Below are 18,522 nucleotides of genomic sequence, written 5' to 3'. Positions count from 1 at the left end.
ACATAAAAAGGCCCATAGTACCAGTGAGCTCCCATCTAGCTGCAGTGCAATTGATAGACTGAGCTCTGTCCCTTTCCTGATCCAAGAGTGTCTAGTTGACATAATCCCTAACCATCACCGCATCCAATTTTGGTAAAACTTTGGGGGTGAAATAAGAAGCTCATGTGCTGCTGGTTCCAAGCAAGTGATCGCACGCAGTCTTTCTAGAAAGTATTTGGCAATGGACACCAAACAATTTGACAGGCCATGGGATAAGGTGTAGCATTCTTGCCCCTCGATATGGCTCCACCAAGCTTTACAAGGTTAGTTAAATCAGGAAAATTAAACTCCCAGTTGTTCTGCAGAAGAGGATTTACATTAAGGAGATGGTGCTATACCCAGTCAAGGAAAGGCTTTCCGTCATCATCGTAGTCACCCTGGCACATACTTATGTCTGGCTCCTTACCAGCTTCCTAGGTCACTTGGTCATATAACACACCCAACAATCCTATGCGGTCGATATGATTCTACCCATTGCGCAGGTGAGAGAATGGAGTCCCAGGAGCATGGAAGCACCTGTCTAATACACAGTGGGGCTTGGCTGTCTGGTGTAAGAGACCATGCCACTTACAACCATACAACACCGACTTCTGGAAGAATCGCTCATTTTCTTGGTAGAAGAGAGAGAGAGAGAGAGAGAGAGAGAGAGAGAGAGAGAGAGAGAGAGAGAGAGAGAGAGAGAGAGGTGGAAACAGGGTTGGGTGGGAAGGGAGATATTATACAGAAAAGGACAAGAAATCTATAATCCAAATATGAACACTGATTACTTTTGAATGGTAGAATTGTAAGTAATTCATTTTTTCTTTCCTTGTTTGCTTCTTGGTGCCTTTTCAAATGGGCTTCAAGGACATTATTATTAGTTTAATCAGAAAAATACAATAGATACCATTTCACCAAAGCACCGTTCAAAGGCATGCTGTCAGCTCCTCCCTTGCCCAGTGTAGAAATCCAGTTCTGACCCGTCCCAGCAAGCACTCACTCGCACTCGTTTGATCAGCTTTGTTGACAAGGAGCTTGTGCACCTGGCTGTTCAGGGTTGGCTGGGGATCAGGGAGGCGGGGGAAGGTGACTTTGGGGCTGAGTTTACATGGCAGAGCCCAGCTCCTTGGGTGGAGACCAGTTGAGGGACTTGGGGCAGAAGTCAGGGATGCTGAGAACATCCCTGGGCAGCTTGATGAAGTCGTGCTCCCACCGAAAGTGACGCAGCCCCAGCAAACAGCCTCTTGTGCTGATTTCACAGCGAGGGCCGGAAGAAGCATGTCCTCACCGCAATTAGGAAACCCTCCTTTAAAGAGCTCTCCTGACACACTCCAATGTTGGCAAAGATGAACGCCTGGCGCTGGTGGGGATGTGGGGCATTCTGGTGTCTGAGTGGTGGGAATGGGAAGTGGGTCACTTTGGGGAGGGCCACTGGGCATGGTCCATCCATATCAAACACGCACACTCCAGGGACCTCGCTGGCCACATGAGGCAAGGAGCCTGCCTGATCGATACAAGCACAGGGATCAGCACAATAGCAGTGATTGTGGTAGAGAAAAAACGAAACAAGCACCACTAGAAATAACTCCCCTCCACAGGGATCATGCTGACTACAGCCTCCTGCTGCCACAGGATAGACGCACTGCACCCTCAACCAGAAGCTCACACGGGCTGGTACGCGGAGATCTGATGCTGCTTTATTAAGTGATGGAAAGCCAAGGACAGAAGAGACTTAGATGCAGACAGTGCGTGCAGATACGCACACGGACACATGCGCCTGGATTTCCTGAACAAGCACACAAGAGACCGTTCACACTGTTTGCAATTGTCCCCTCGGGGCAGCGATACTGGAACGGAGAGGAGGGAGACCCTTACTTCTCATCTGCATCTCTTTCATTGGGATATGTTCCGTGGTGTTTAACTGTGATTGGGACCACAGATGTAGGTGCGATCTAGGGGATGATCATCCATTGGGGGGGGGGTGGCGCAATGGTTAAGCATTCTGCTGCTCGCTGACACGTTTACTCTTCAGGAGACAGCTGTGCAGTCTGCTTCTGTAAAGATGGCAGCCGTGGCAGCCCAGTGAGGCAGCTCTTCCCTGCCCTGCAGGGTCACTGTGAATCAGGATGGACCCAACTGCGACGGATTCAGCTTCACCACACACACTGGCGCACATGGATACCGGCACGCATGCACGCACGCACACATGCACATACGTGCACACATGCACAGAGCCCTGGTCAGGACCTGTGCTGGGCTGCTAGCCACACAATTCAAACCCACCAGCGACTGAGTGAGAGGCTATGAATCTGTACAGAATGTTCCTGTGTGATGAAGTCCTAAGAAGGCGATGTCCGGGTTGGTCACAGAACTAACTCAGTCCTGGTCAGGAGGTCATTCAGATTGCACAGCCAGGGAGCCCATTGGCCCCAGAACAGCCCTGGGATTGAAGGCTTCTGTACCTCAGCCAGTGGAGCGTCTCAAGACAGGGCCCGGTGACAGATGTCTCATCTCCCACCAGGGAGACATGGCACCATGCTCACTGTTCCCATGCACGTGCCGAAAATGAGAAGGGCAAACATAACCACGGCTCACTTCCCGAGGGAAAGAGCCAGCGGCTTTCAGAAGCCTGTCTCAGAGCCTTCCTGCCCGGGAACGCCACACGCAGAGTGCAATGAGAAGAGACGTTGGCCCTGAAATCCGTGCAGGGATGTGGGGGTGGGAGGCGGGGATCTCGAGAGGGCATGAGTGGGTCAGCCCAGAGCTCTGTCTTCTCCATGAGTCCCTCCTCCTCCTCAACACCCAGGGATGGGTGGTTCTTCAATTTTAGCCATCCCACCCCCTCCAGGGAGAGGGTCCCTGGAGCTTCTGCACCCTCCAGTCTTTGTTCCCATTTCCTCATTTGTCCTTGTGGATCTCCTGCTAAGATATTCTCACAGTGGCCCCTGCTCCTCATTCTGGGCACCTAATTAGCGCAACTGCTAGCCAGCAATGTCTTGATTTGCTGCAGGGTCCGCAGCCACCCACACCGGGCCAGACAAGTGTGGGAGACAAAGCTGGGGTTCAGCGCAGGCTCATCAGAGCTTTGCTGCAGGCACATTCCACACCTTCCCCCATCTCTTGGGCTGTTTGGAAGGAGCTGAGGCATAGAGAGTTAGGATGAGCTTAAGAGGCAAGGAAGATCAGGCAGTGCTTGGGCGAGGTTGTGAAGTAGGCCAGGGGTCCCCAGAGCCCTGACAGCCTGTCCTTGAATGCCCTTCCCTTTTGAAGACAGCTGGCCTTTCTGTGTCTCTGTCCTCATCTCTCTCAAAACATACCCCAGGATTTGTCCGTTGCGGTGTGGTGAACCCCTCCACTGTTTCATTCGCTTATTCCAAGATTGTTGAAGAATCCATCAATATGTTCTGGATGACTTGTATGTGCTGAGGGTTCCTGAGTGGAACAAATGGCTTTTAGATATTTACTGACCACCACGCTGTGGGTTGAAACTCACCTGGTGTGTTAGTTCAAAGAAAAAAAATTAATCGACACTCATATGTATATAAGAAAGTTTGCTATCCAAGAGCAATTGAATATTGAGAAAACATCCCAGCCCAGTCCAGATCAAGTCCATAACGCTGATATTAGCCCAGTTATCTGATACCAATCTATAAAGTTCTCTTCAGACTCACAAAACACATGCAATGAAGCCAAATGCAGGAAGATCACAGGCTAGTAGGTGGAAAGTCTTGTGGATCCAGTGGTGGTGTAAGCATCTTAGTACTGGCAGGGATCTCCACGTGGCTTCTCCAGCTCCAAGGCTCTGGCTGCCATCAGCCTGTATCCATGTGGCTTGTCCACAAGAATGTCTTGCAGGTACTGAGCCCGTGCCCGCCTCCAATGAGCTATTTATCTCCTTCTCACTTCCAAATGAGGTCATCAAGTTGCAATCTGATTGACAGGTTAAACTCCACCCCATTCACTCATAAGCCTCAAGTTGACAACAGATTATGTAACTGCCGCACCTGGGGTCATCACAGAAGAAAGGCCTAGGGATCGACTTTCATCAAGGTGACAGCCAAGAAAATCCTAGGAAGTGTTAGATCTCTCAGGGGAGAGATACACCTCGTCCTTGGCTCCACCCAAGAAAGAATTCATGCTGGAGCCTGGTTTGTGATCCAAGTGAGTTTTATGAGCATTAGAAGAAGTTCCAGGTTTACACAGGCACCCACAGGGCCCCTCATCCTGTGCAGCTCCCTCCCACCCCCCACCCCCGCCCGAGAAGCTGCTCAGAAAGTCACTTGGTCAGCTTCTGGCTCCTGCCTTTTCAATGATTCCGCAGAGAGTTGTGGTGGACGACCCTGGTGGACCCCATTGGCTGAATTGAATTCACCTAGCCTAGGTGGGCCAATCCAGGTGCAGCACCCAACCAGGTGTACCTCCCCTTCCTGGTCGGAAACCTGAACCTCTGAGCATGCGCAGTGTGCTACTCCTTCATGTGTCGGTAGCTTGGAACTCTGGGCTAGACTCCCTAACTGAAACACAGTTCTCCTCTGTAACACTGGGTTCCCCGTGATTGAGAACTGACTGGATGGCAAGGGCTCATCCATACCAGCCATTATGGGAGACAAACCACAGAACAAAACCGAACTCACTGCCACCCTACAGGACAGGGTACAACTACCTGCCCCTGTGGGTTCTGAGACTCACTCTTTAGGGAGTAGAAAACCTCCTCTTTCTCCTGCCACGGTTTCAAACCTCTGACACTGCCAGGCACGGGGACAAATGATGACTAAGATGCTGCTTTCGCCTTCAAGAGAGAGTCCAGTGGGAGAGGCCGCACAAACAGCGGTCATCCTACAGGAAGTGCTTACAGAGAAGCCTGTGGGAGCCCTGGGCTATGGGCATGTGGAAGGGTGGAAGAGTGGGGGCTAGGAGGGTCTTCTGGGCCGTCTCGTCTCCTGTCTGGTAGCCCCAGATAAGCCTGGGCAGGGTGACAGAGTGCTCTCTGAAGCCCCTTTGAAGCAGCAGCAGCCTGTGAAGAGGAGAGTGGAGCCAGCCCGCCAGATGTGGGGTGCTAGGTGCTAAAAGGCATTCAATAGACAGAAATAAATTGGAAATCCGGCTGCCATTGTCCTCCTAGAGTCTTGAGAGCTGCCTTTTATTCTCCCTTCTGTTGGCCAGATCTGCTCCTGCAGCCAGTCTGGCCCCCGGGTCTGTCCCCGGCAGGATGGCAACAGCGCAGGCCCAGGGGTTGCTGGTTGGTGGGGGCGGAGAAGAGCGGTCACAGCTCCTGGCAGCCCTGCATGGTTTTTCCGAAATGGTCCTTCCTGCACAAAAAGTTTACTAACAATATGGATTCACCCGGGGACTGGGAGAAGGGAATCAAGGGCAGCCTCACTGCAGTGTAGTCACACCAGCTGGAGGGGGTGGGGCTGGGGTCCTGGGGCTGCCTGAGACCCTGGTCGGGGTGGGAGGGCCTGGGAAAGGCCAGTCTGGGAAAGAAAGAGCCTTTGCCAGAGACAGGGGAGGGTGAGAGTAGATCTGTATCATGGCTCCCCTGGCCAAGGCCACACCATGTTGGAGGCAGGAGGCAGGGAATTCTGGACCCTAGGATTTCATGGTTTTCTAGAATCTCTTGGGTTTGGGTTCAGGAGAGTCTGGCCTTCGTAACTGTTCCATTTTATATGGAAATTAAAAGTTTCCCATGCAAAGCGATGGTGCACGTGGCACCTGCCACACACACACACACACTCATGCATTATTAATTTAGTTTAAGAAGAAGTTGCTTTCCAATACATGGAAGAGGAAATTGACAGCACAAAGCCAGTTAATTACACGGGGATTTCTCCTCTATTCATTCAAGTGGTTCCCAAAGCACCCCTTACCGAGCTTGCTCTGCTGTTGATCCGCCATCTGGTTCCTACATGCCAGGAAGGCAATAGAAGCGCTTTCTCTGGAAGTTCATAACCACCCGAGTGTACAGTTCAGACCAGAGAATGCCACTCCTGCCTTCTCTGAGTAATACCAAGGCGTCCTCAAGGGACCCCGTCTCAGGGATGAGCTGGGGGCTCCTCGCCCGGGGCAGCCCGTGGTCTATGCGTGCTGTGTGCGAGCCGTAGCCAGGGCCCCCTCCGCAGCAGCAGACACAGAAGGGAAGGGACCAGCTGCCCACGGTGAGGTGACAAGTATGGATTGGAGCCGTGTGCGCTGCAGGATCAATTATGGGAACATGCTGCTAAATCAGCCTCCAACTGGTGGAGTGTTGGGGGTTCTGAGGGAGGTCTGGGTCCTCCTGGAGACTCAGATTAGGGATATGTGTAAGGGGCCGGGATTAATTAGTTTTCAGAGAGGGAAATGGCCCGGGAAGGTGTGATGTCAATGGGGAGGAGAACTGAGCCTAGAGTCGTGAGCTACGGGTTCTAGCTCTTTGACTCTGTGGGGTGTGGGTTGTGGTGGGGACCTGTTTCCCGGGGCGGAGCTGCTGGCGAGTTCAAACCACCAGTCATTCAGGGAGCAGCAGATAGCTGTGTGGCCTTGGAAGGGCCACTGTCCCCTTTCGGGGCCATGCTTTCCGTCCATAGAACCAACAGGGGCTTGACAGGGGAGGCTGTCACAGTCGGGCCAAGGTGGGGTCTTTTCAAAAAGGTCAGCTCGGGTGTGGGCTCCCCTTTAGCCCTCAGGAGCAGAGACACCCCTGGGGAGTGAACCCCACCCACCCCATTCAGAATCCTCGGGAACACCTTTTTTACTAAGATTATGAGAAAGCCGTCATTCCTGTGTTTCTCTCCTTGGTCCTGAGACACCTTTCGGGTAGACTTGAAACTCCAACCTTCTGGGTGGTAGCTGAGCACATTCACTCTTATACCATAGTGGGTTAAGTGTTGGACTGCTAGCCCCAAGGTCCACAGTTCAAATCCACCAGCTGCTCCTCAGACGGATGACAGTCCACTCCTGGGAAGATTTACAGCCTCAGCAAAAGAAGGAGTACATCTAGTCTATCCTCTGGGGTCACCAGGGGTGGGGTTGACACGATGGCAGTGGGTTTAACGAACGTATAGCTTATGCAGACACATCCGCCTTTCATGCCAGGGGGTAGGCTCTAGACTCCAGTTCTGATTTCTCCTTCCAGCTGGGAGGCTAAGCAGGTCCCAGAGCCGGCTTCAGACAATGGGTGGCTGCTTGCCTCATTTTCCTGTGCATCTTTATTCTCTATCCTTCTGCCCTGTGGAGGGCTGGGCGAGGCTTGCCAAACCCCCAGCAAAGCAGGGGCTCTGCAGAGCCATGCTCCTCAGGGGACCTTTCCAGGGAGGGGGGGGGCTGCACCTGGCTGACCCCCCACACAGGCTCCCTGCAGTTGATTGTGCCTTTGTGGGAGGGTCACGCTCCCTCTCAGCACTGTGTAATCAGGTGTGTCGCTGCTGCCCTGAGTCCCAATTAGGCTCATTATCCAGGGGAGGGAAGGTGAGGGAGCGAGGCAGCTGACAGCACTCCCCTCTCCGATGCCAGCTCCACAGAGAAGCCCAACAGACAAGCACGCGCGCACACGCACACACACACCACAGCCACCCCCCCACCTCCTTGCCCACTTTGCTAAACTCCAGGTGCACACGGACCAGGGCCTCTGAGGAGGTGTGTTTTCCCTGTTGCCATAACGACCCGTCACAGCGAATGATGACAGCAGGGACTTTATTCCTGCTGGGAGGGTCAGAAGAGAATGGGGTTCTGAAGGTGGTCCAGATGCAGAGGCAGAAGGTCAGGCATGGGGTCTCTGAACGAGTCTTCCTGCCTGTGCCCTCAGGCTTCCTCTGCACGGTTAGAACATCTTAGGGAGGGGCTCAGGGCCCCTCTCTGAGGCCCTGGGGCGACCCAAAGACGGACTCTTGAGGAGAAAGGGCGGTGGGGGGGGGGCATAGGAAGAGGTAGAGTTCATGCATGGTATACGGATCCTCACGGAGACTGCTCCCCATGCCCAGGCACTGGTCTAGAGCCTAGGGCTACTGCTATGGCGGTCAGCAGGCATCAGGCCAGCCTCCCGCTCTCAGTGGCCTCGTGTCCACTGCCTGGTCCTGAAGCATCCCATGGTGGGGGGCCGATCAGACTGATCTATCAGGTTTTCCTCCACTGATTCTTGGGAGCTGAACCTCAGACTTTCGCGACTAGTTGGCTTGGCTCGGTCAGGAAGGTGTGCTGAAACCTGTTCAGCAGCATCATGATGCAAACACCCCCGCTGACAGACAGGGTTGGTTGGTTGTGCTTAAGAGACCTTGGCCAGATTCCACTTGGATCTTCTGCGTGGAAGGAGGGAGTGCAGCCCCCGAACCACCACTGTCCCCTAGAGAACCCCAGCAAGGAGGGATGACAGGTCCTGTTCCTGCCCTACCTGCCTGAAGTGGCATGCTCGGCGTCCTCCCAGGGACCACTATTTGCAGGGCGCAGCAAATGGTGCTCCCTGGCAACCCCAAAATAAACTAGGGCCACAGCTGAGGGGGGGCCCAGAAAGTGCGTGCAAACAAATGGAATCAAAACACAGTGGCATTTTACACCTACTTTTTGAAGCCCAAGCCCCTCCCCCCTGTGTCAGGGAGAGATTATAGGTGAAGGAAGAAAGATGACATGGACGCGGTGAACCCAGGGGTACCAGGGTAGGGACAAAATGGGATCCCAGGGAAAGGTCCTTCTGGAAAGGAGACAGTTAAACAGCACTTCTGCTCTGTCTCCCCTGGGGTCTTGGGGTCCTCAGGGCAATGGGTCAGGTCCATGTTTTTAGAGGAAGTGAGAGTGTGAGTAGAAAGAGGATCCCCAGGGAAGAGGGATCAGGCCTGCGAAGGAGCAGAGGCAGGAGGCCAATGTGGCCAGGGACATGGGTGAGGGGGCCAGACATAGTAAGAGGTCAAATCCCAGGTTCCGTGGGCTAGTGGGAAGCCTGACACTGGAGTGTGTGTGTGTGGGGGTGTCTCAAACTTAGGAGGGGCCATGATAAGATGCATGTGCTGACAGGAGGGGTTTTCTGGGTGCCAGATGTAAAACAGGCTGCAGAGAATCAAAAGGGGAAAGGAGACCAGGTGAGAGATGATGGGTACTTGGGCAGGTGAAGAGGGCAGAAGCGCTCACTCTGGGAGGAGGAGAAGATGCTACTGCAGCAGTTCTCAGCCTGTGGGTTGAGACCCCTTTGGGGGTCAAATGACCCTTTCACAGGGATCACCTGATTCATAATAGTAATGAAATGACAGTGATGAGTAGCAACGAAAATAATTTTATGGTTGGGGGGTCACCACCACATGAGGAGCTGTATGAAAGGGTCGTGGCATTAGGAAGTTTGAAGACCACTTCTCTAGGGTTAGCTCCCCCACTTTTTCCCCTTCCTTCCTTGTGGCTGGAGGAACTGAGAAAGGGTGCCAAGATGGAGTGGGTGAGAGCGGTGAGTCCACGCGGAGGAGCTCCCTTGCAGAAGAGCAAAGCAATCAGAGGGCTAGTACCTTTTCCACCGGAGCACAGCAGAGCGCATGCCTTGGACTCTAGGCTTTGCGGCACAAGCCACTCTCCCGGGGCCAGCCTGGATGTCTGGTGCTGGAAAGAGCAGTCCCTGGGTGGGGAGCTACACTGAGTATTGTAACGTCCTTGGCTCCAGCATCCCACCCACCATGTGGCCCTGGCTCAATGCCGTGTGTGTGACCACCATGTGCCATGCCACACCTGCCAGCTGTCTGCCAGCACATTAGCTCTCAAGCCTCAAGAACCATAGCCCAGCCTGCAACAGTGGCTGGGTGACCAGGTGCGGCCACAGCAACATAGTCCCCTAGTGGGAGGCCCGGGAGAGCGGAGAGGTAAGCTCTCCCACTGTTCAGGAGGCTGACAGGGCACCTTCAGGGCATCATCTCTAGGGGAAGGCCCTTCCTTGTCTATTACAGTGGTAGCTGCCAACAATCCTTGGCGTTCCAGGGTTTGTAGCTGCATCGTCTCCGTTGTCAGCGCTCACACCCCCACATATTCTATCTGTATCCTGGAAACCTGCCTTCTGCTGCCTATACACTCACTGAATAAGACCGTGCTAGGTCTAGCTACAAGAGCCCTAGTGGTGGCAGAGTGGTTAAGCGATGGGAGGCTAACCATCAGGCCAGCGGTTCAAAACCACCAGTGACTCTACTACAGGAGAAAGAGGAGACTATCTACTTTCATAAAGATTTAGTCTCAGAAACACACTGGGCAGTTCTACCCTGTCCTATAGGGCCGTTATGAGTCAGGCTTAGCTCCATGGCAGTGAGGTTTTTGTGGTTTTGTTTTTTGAGGCCTCACTACTGAGGATGGAGCCAAGGTAGTGTGCTTTAGGCTGCTAACGGTAGGGTCAACAGTTTGAAACCACCATGAGGAAAAGACAAGGCTTTCTGCTCCAGTAAAGGGTTACAGTCTCCAACACCCCCAGGGGTGGTTCCACCCTGTCCTACAGGGTCACCATGAGTCCGCATCGACTCCATGGCGCTGAGTTTGGTGTTTGGTCAACTACCGAGGACATAGAAGGAAAACTAGGACTCCATCTTGGACCTCCCAGCCAGTAGGGGGCAACGTTGGAACACTCCATGTCCAGCCAGTCCACCTTATGGAGGCCCGTGCTTAGTCAATGGTAAGAACTACCTGTCAGTCAAGGTCACAGAGCTCAGAAGGGTGGAGCCATGAACTGAAAGGAGAGAAGAGGCCTTGACTTCATCATCAGCCAAGAGACTGAGAACAGCATGTCTCATCAACAAGCAATCTATATAAAATAAAAAATGGCCTGCCATGGAGTTTGAAATTCCATTTTAAATCATTTTTCGACAGATTTTCTTTCTGCCTTTTTTCCTTCAATGCATTTGAAGGCCATTATCAAAATGAAAATTGCTCCCCAGTGGACTGGTCCAGATGGTCACTCTGGCTGGTTTCTTGTCTTAATACCTAAGTATGAATTAGTAGCCCTGCTGGTGTACTGGTTACACGTGAGGCCATAACCACAGGTGAGCGGTTTGAAACCACCAGCCAGCTGTGAGGGAGGAAGATGAGACTTTCTACTCCCATGAAGGGTTAGTCTTCCAAACTCACAGGGGCAGTTCTGCCCTGTCCTGTACGTTGCTATGAGTCAGACTTCACTTGATAATAGTGAGCTTGTTTGGGTTTTTTTTGGTGTGTGTGTGTGTGTGTGTGTGTGTGTGTGTGTGTGTGATGAATTAATCCAGAAAGTGTGCACAGTGTATAAGGAGGTGAAGCAGGGTACCAGGTTCTAGAATCATCCTTTCTCTCCCGACTGCAGGGCTCTGTGGGAGGGTCACTCTGTCCTCTGGGTTTTCCTAGGAAAACTGAGGATTTGTGGGACAATATGACTTCAAAAGTCACTCTCAATGCTCATTCTGCTTAGTGTGAAAACCCATTTTGCCTCCTGATTATTGTAATCATAGCAGCAAAAGGGCCCTTTGTAATTACGAAGGACTCGATAGTTTGTAAAAATTGTTTACATGCATCAGCCTTCCAGATTCTTAAACAAAACTGGGTTAGTTAATTTATTGTGCCAACCTGGCCGATAAACACATGTGGGGTTAATCAAAGGGATGAGAGATAAGTGGCTCAGTGAGCCTCGCCTTTCAAGTTCTCGGGTCTCTTGCTTTGTGGTGTTTGGGCCAGGGTGCAGCTGCCTTAGCCAGTTCCCTGCTTTAGCTGGCAAGGCTCACTTCCTGCAGGACGTCCCTGAGGAGAAACCATATGGACCTGCCTTGATGCAGCCCTGGGTGCTGGAGCACCTGTGTGGAGATCCCTGCCAGCGCTGAGATGCTTACATGTTACTGACTCGGCTTTCCTCCTGCAGTCGGCATCACTGCATGTGTTTTGTGAGATGGAGGAGGACTTTGTGGATTGGTGTTGAACAGATGGGTTAATGTTGGACTTGTGGGCTTGGGCAGCATTGGGTTGGGATGCTTTCTTGATGCGCACTTAACCTTTATATAAAACTCTCTCATACATGAGTTTCTGTGGATTTGTTTCTCTAAAGTACCTAGACTTGTACAAAAACCAAATCCACAACATTGGAGCCAATTCTAACTCATAGCAGCCCTACATAGGGTTTCTAAGACTAAACCTCTACAGGGACAGACAGCCTCATCTTTCTCCCATACTTGGTTCTTAAAAAAAAAAGCTAAGCCACATATGTAGAAGTGACACGTCTGTTTACACAGCAGAGAACTAGCCCCTGGATAAGAAGCCAGGAATAGTGGTTGCTCGATCTAATTACTCTAATCTAAAGAGGGTTGTTGGGAAACACTGCAGTGGAAGCCTGCTTGATAGATCGAGATGTGTGAGCTGACATCCCCCTGAGATCCTAGAAGAAAGCGACTTACAGTCTCCCCTACACGGAAAGAGACAAAAGCAAAATGCTGGCCACTCTAAGAGGCATTTCTTCCAGCCGGCCAGCCTGTCTTCTTCACGGGGGTACCCATTGGGCATCCTCGATGAGGTGGGAGGTGTCCTCTAGAGAGTTCACTGCCAGCATCGAGACACTATGCAGTGACTTCTTATAGCCAAAGGGGTCCTCTGGGTTGCTGGGACAAGGTTTTTATGAAGTGACAGAAGGGGGGACTTCTCCGGCAGCCTTGTTATGGGCCCACCCAGCCCTGGCAGCATCTTTCCTACCGCAGGTGTCTGTAGAATACCAACCGTGACAACGTCCCAGGTCTTTCTCTGCTGGCTCACCAGCCCGGTGTGACTCCGTGCAGGTTGTCAAACCACAGTGGACTGCCTTTCCTCGCCTGTCTGGGGGAGCCCGGGGTCCCTGCTGCAGCCCTCCCTAGGGCGGGCGCCCAACTCGCCTGGAATGTAGCCCTGACAGGGCTCTGAAGAGCTCAGGCTCCTCTGTTATCAGGTGCCTGTTGACCAGGAGTTTGATATTGAAATGGGGAGTGAGGAGGAGGAAGAAGAGAGAACACAGAGAGGGGAGGGAGGGAGAGGGGGAGGTGGAAGCTGGGAGGAGGAGGAGAAGGGGCCGGGCCAGGAGAGGGAGAGAGCAGAAATCTTTAAAATCCATCTCTTGGGGAGTTGGGTGGATACTAACTGCCCTTTGAAGACACTTCGGGCCTTCCCTGGACCCCGTACTGGCAGCTGACGCTTTAATGAACTGCCTGGGAGGCCGTGGCAGGGCCCGCAGTGGCAGTGGGTGCAATGAAAGGCAGAGAATGCTGCTCTCTCCGCTCAGGCCTCCTTCCCCCAGCCCCCTCTCCCTGCTTATTTCAAAATCAGTTTAGCTTCTTCTGTGAAAGTTCCAGGGCTTCACAAGCAGGTGTGCATGCAAATCAACACCCCCCCCTTAATTCTCCACCTTCACTTTCCTGAGAACCTAAGCAAGGAAAAAACTGCTTCTGACTGAGTACAGACCTGGCCTCTGCAAACAAAACAAACCATGGCGCAAAAGGCGCGCCTTGCCTCCCTGTGGCTGCTTGGGGGAGAAGAAATGAAGTGAGAGTGTGTATGTGTGTGGGGGGTGGGGGGGTGGCAGGCATAAGAACCTCCCTAAATGCAAGCGCAGAAGCCTCGTGGTTGACTACTAGGAGCTCCCAGATTTGGCACCGGAGTCTAAATTTAGGACCTGTTTGTAGGGTTGGAGGGAATTCAGAGACAAGGCACCAAAACAATTAGAGAAATGCAGCTTAATTGGCCCAGCTTGGCTATGCGACTGGCTGAGCTGGGAGCCACATAAAAGCCAGTGACAGGGAGGGACTTGTAGCACAAGAGGATGTAGAAAATGGGTGGAGTGCAAAGAAGGTGGGACACAGCCCAGGCTGGAGTCCAGACCCCAGACAGAGGCGCCCACTAGGGCTCTCCAGTCCTGTACCTAATGCTCTTCCAGAGCACAACCCTCCACGGCCACTGAAAATACACCCCCTGTTTCATCTTTCCCACCATTGTTAGCAACGCAGAAACAGGAGCTTGGGGGTGCTGTTCACTTGGCGAAGCGGTTGAAGAAGGGTTTCGACTCAGATCTGATTGATTGTAAGGTGTCAGCTTGTGCTGGACGCTGTGGCATGAAAGGACTAGAAGCCCCAGGGGCTGAGGTGCTCAGCTCTGGTGTCCGGGTGGCAGGCTGTTTGCACAGGATGGCCAAGCAAAGCTGACAGCCTTCAAGTAGAGGCCAACTCATGGCCACCCCCTGTGTGTCCGAGTAGGATGGTGCCCCGCCATGGCTGCTGGATCTTTGGGAAGCAGATCCCCAGGCCATTATTCCAAGCAATCAGAGTGGATTTGAACCTGCGACCTTGCAGCTCATAGTCAAGAGCTTAAGCGTTTGTGGCCCTCATAGATACAAAGGCAGCACGTTTGTTATGGCGTGTGTGTGAGCTGTTCGCTCAGAGGCTTCTTGGCACAAGCTTGGCTCCCTGCCCTACCTCCCTTCCCTTCTTCATTTGACTGACATCTGCCCCCCAGCTCTGGGACTAATCACCCCCTGGCTCCCCGGCTGTGGCAGAGCAGGGAGAGTACAGGGCTTCTTTGGGGGTCAAAGGGCTCTGACCTTCCATTTAACCCTTTAAAAACAGTGTGGCCTTAAGCAAATGCATTCATTTCTCCAGACTCCGAGTTACTCATCCGTTACCCCGAGCTATTCCAGGCCTCGGCGCAAGGTTATGGCGGGAGCCAATGCGAGAGTGAGGATAAATGGGCTCTGTAAAGTGTAAAATGCCGAACATATGTAAGAGGGCATCATTAGCAATCACCATGTAGTTAATCATCTAGCTCATTGTAAACAATGCTGACCAGAACGGGGCTTTTCTCACATCAGGCTCCATCTGACCCATTCCCTTCCCCAGTATACACACAATCCCAGTGAGAGCGAGGCTGACTCAGAATTAGACCCAGGGAAGGTTCTGGAAGAAGGCAGCTGGCAACTCAAGGTGAGACCTGGGTTGACTGTCGGACCGGAAGTGTGGAGAGATGGCCTGCATCGGAATGTGGCAGAGTGCCAACACCATGAGGACACAGCAGATGGCCAACGGCAGCCGGGAACCCAGAGACAACCGATCATGCAAAACCATGCTGAAAGAGTGGTCTGAGCCCCAATGGGATGTCTTGTGTCCCAGTAAACGGAGATCTTCCTAATGGACAAAGCCCAGTGATCGGGGCGGTGGCACTTGGCTGGGGTGGGAATAGGCTTGGGGATAGATACATACAAGAGCACTAAGTTCTTTTGAGGAGCCTGGGTGGCATGAGGGACTCAGCAAGCACCTAACTACCGGCCCAAAGCTTGAGAGTTTGAATCCACCCAAAGGGAGGACCTCGGAGGACAGGGCTGGTGATCGACTTTGGAAAGGGCACAGCTTTGGACACTCTATAGGGCACTTCCTTGCACCCCCCGGGAGCTGACTTGATGGTAACTAAGAACAGCAACAACACGAGGTTCTTACTGGGAGGCCCTGGTGGTCAGGAAGCCAGTGCACTGGCTCTGCCTCTCAAGTTTAGAGGTTCCAGTCCAACCCCAAGGCAACTTGGACTGAAAAGCCAACATCTGAACTCCATGCCATAGAGTTCATTCGGACTCATCGCAACGCTAGGGCTGAGAGCCTCATCTTTCTCCAGTGCCTCGGCCGGAAGGCAATTGCAATTTGCTTCAGAAAAAGAAAAATCCGTCACTGAAAACCGTAAGGAGCCCGAGAGATGGAGTGGTTTCAAATCCACCAGCTGCGCCAAGGGGTTCAAATCCACCAGCTGCTCCTGTAAAGATGGACAGTCTTGGAATCGTTGAGGCAGAATCAGCTCGATCACAGTGCGGCTGGTTTGGGGTTTATGATTCCCCTGGTGGCACGGTGGGTGGGTGAAGTGTTGAGCTGCTCATCAGAAGGGCAGCAGTTCGATCCCACCAGCTGCTCCGTGCGAGAAAGATATGGCAATCTGCTTCCCTGGAGAGGTGGGAGATCTGCTCCTCTCCAGATGAACGCAGAAGCTCCATGCAGCTGCTGTACTCTGTCTACAGAGCTGATGGGAGTCAGACTCAACTGATTGGTACTGGGTTGGATTCTTATCTTTTTAAGGAGCCCAGGGGCACAATGGTTATGATCTTGGTCGCTAACCAAAAGGTCAGCAGTTCAAACACACCAGCTGCTCTGCGGGAGGAAGGCCCGCCAATCTGCACCCATAAAGATTAGTACCCAGGACACCCCATGGGGCCGTTCTGCTTGGTCACCGGGTGTCACTCAGAGCTGGCTCACAATCACAACATCATCTCTTAGAGGCACCTTCAAAGAGCTCTGCCTGTGGGTCATCAGCAGGCCCCAGAGGCATATTGTGGTCCTCAGTGCCATGCAGGTGATTCCGCAGCAGGGAGGTGCCTTGGAGAGAGCATGGGCAGAGATCAGGACTCCCCAGGACAAGGTCCTGTGTGGCCTCACTGGGCCGACCTTTGAAAAGCTATTCCTTGTCCGTCAGTCCTCCCTTCTATAGATGTTCTCCAAGAACCAACCCTTTGTGAGTTCTACTGTGTCCCTGACTGCTCTAAGCCCTTGACCATGCGTGCATTGTTTTGCTCCTCCCGGAAGTTCTATAGGGGTGGGGGCTCTATTGTCCCCGTTTCCTTGAAGCCCACAGGAGAAACTTGCACAGGCAGCCAAGTTGGCCCTCAAACCTGGACTTTCTAGCCTGGGGCCTCATCCTTCGCTTCTATACCCTATGACCCTTTCACTAGCACCTAGGGTAGAGGGCTCCTGAAGCCCTTCTCAGCTAGCGCATCGATGAAAGGCCAGACCTAGAGGATAAGCTACCATGTCCCACTCATTTTACCAATGAGGAATCCCTGAGAGATGAACGAGTGCCCAACGGTGAGCAGGCAGCCGGTGCTAAATGCAGTCACAGTGTGGTGATTCCGTCCTGCTGCAAAGCCAGGACGTGGCATCCATCAGCCAGATGTTCCACTGACATCACAGCTGTGCCCGCGCACACAGGGCTCCTCTGAGACGGAGGCTTTGCAGACCCTCTAAAGCCCCCTCTCTCCCATCGCAAGACCTTGGATGCTCTGGGAACAAATGCCCAGCTGCCACCGCGACCTCTGTGTTTCCCAGATACCTTCAGGAATCTGGTGAGAAGTCTGGGTCCTTTTGTGGACAAAGGAAAACACAACAGCAGAGATGCATTTCAAGTTGGGGGAGTCAGTGGACTACGAACTCTGTGAAGCTCTTTCATGCATCCCCAGAGGTCTCTGGAGCACAAAGTCTAAAGCCCCTGCTCTAGATCAGGAGAAGACGGAGTGAGACATGGGCCTCGAAGTGGACAATGAAGCAGCCCCAGGACCAGCCTGGTTGTGGTTACCACGGTTTGTAGCTGGAATTGCCCCATGAGCATCAACATCAAGGCGATGGAGTGCCAGTTCTTGGTCTTGGGACACGGTGCCCACAACCCCCTGGATCGTCCCCATGTGATTCAGCACAGTGGCATGAGGGGATGAACGGAGGTCATGGGTCTGACTGGCTGCTGTAGATTTCACAACAATTTCTTTCCTCTCCTGCCACCACCCAGATGTCATCGCTCATGATCTCACCAGACCAATCTTTTCCTAATGCCAAGCCATCTTCTCACTGGCACACGCCACCCTGCAGAGGTGACATTCATCCGCAGAGGTGACACCGTGCAGGGCCTCGTGAAGGACTTAGTTTTCATGTGTTCACTAAAGAATTAAAATTGTACCTACTAAGAAGGTGATGGTCATGGTTCAGTGCTTTAGTAGATATGACTCCCTGCTTACACTATAAGTGTTTGATCCATACACGTTAAAGATTCTCACCTCCATGCTGTTTCACACACACACACACACACACACACATGCATGTGTGCACATTTATATAAGCCCTAATGGTCTAATGATTATGTGTCAGGCTGCTAACCACAAAGGTCAGCAGTTTGAAACCACCAGCTGCTCCTTGGGAGAAAAATGAGGCTTTCTACTCCTATGAATAGTTTCAGTCTCAGAAACCCACAGGGCCAGTTCTACCCAGGCCTATATGGTTGTTATGAGCCTGCACTGACTCAATGATAGTGAGATATATGTGTGTTTATATACATAAATGTATTTATATACACACTACATTTTATATAAATGAATGTATTTATATACATAATACATTTTATATACATAAATGCATATATACTATACACTATATATACTAGATATATATATTATTGTGATACTTAGGAAAATCTGAAACGTCTGGGGTGGGCAGTTGAGAAGAGGGGGATGGAACTCTTGGGCACATCAGAATATTCTTCCTTAAGAGCTTTCAGCGGATTATATCGGGCCCAACCAGATTGCCTAGGATAATCTTCCTTCCTTTCATCACATCTTCTAAATACTACATACCAACCATCTTGAAGAGTCTTTTATTGGATTGCTGGAGACCATAGCCTAGCCAGGGTTACCCATGAAACTGACCACCCCATCACCATTTCTCCCTGTCCATTAAGGTCTGTGTCTTTCCCCCCAAAGTGTTGTTCCCTGATCACATTCATCTCCACTGAGTTCTGTAACTGGTATTA

At 52.2% G+C, this 18,522-nt stretch overlaps 1 protein-coding gene across 1 annotated transcript in view; it reads left to right on the top strand.

Moving 5' to 3' along the window:
* The window catches only part of ASIC2 (acid sensing ion channel subunit 2), a 1,177,580-nt gene that overhangs the window by 540,120 nt on the left and 618,938 nt on the right, over positions 1–18,522 (top strand). The window lies entirely within an intron of this gene.

The sequence above is a fragment of the Tenrec ecaudatus genome, chromosome 10, assembly GCF_050624435.1.
Source record: "Tenrec ecaudatus isolate mTenEca1 chromosome 10, mTenEca1.hap1, whole genome shotgun sequence".
Classification (NCBI taxonomy): domain Eukaryota; kingdom Metazoa; phylum Chordata; class Mammalia; order Afrosoricida; family Tenrecidae; genus Tenrec; species Tenrec ecaudatus.
This window is presented reverse-complemented; position numbering and strand designations above follow the sequence as displayed.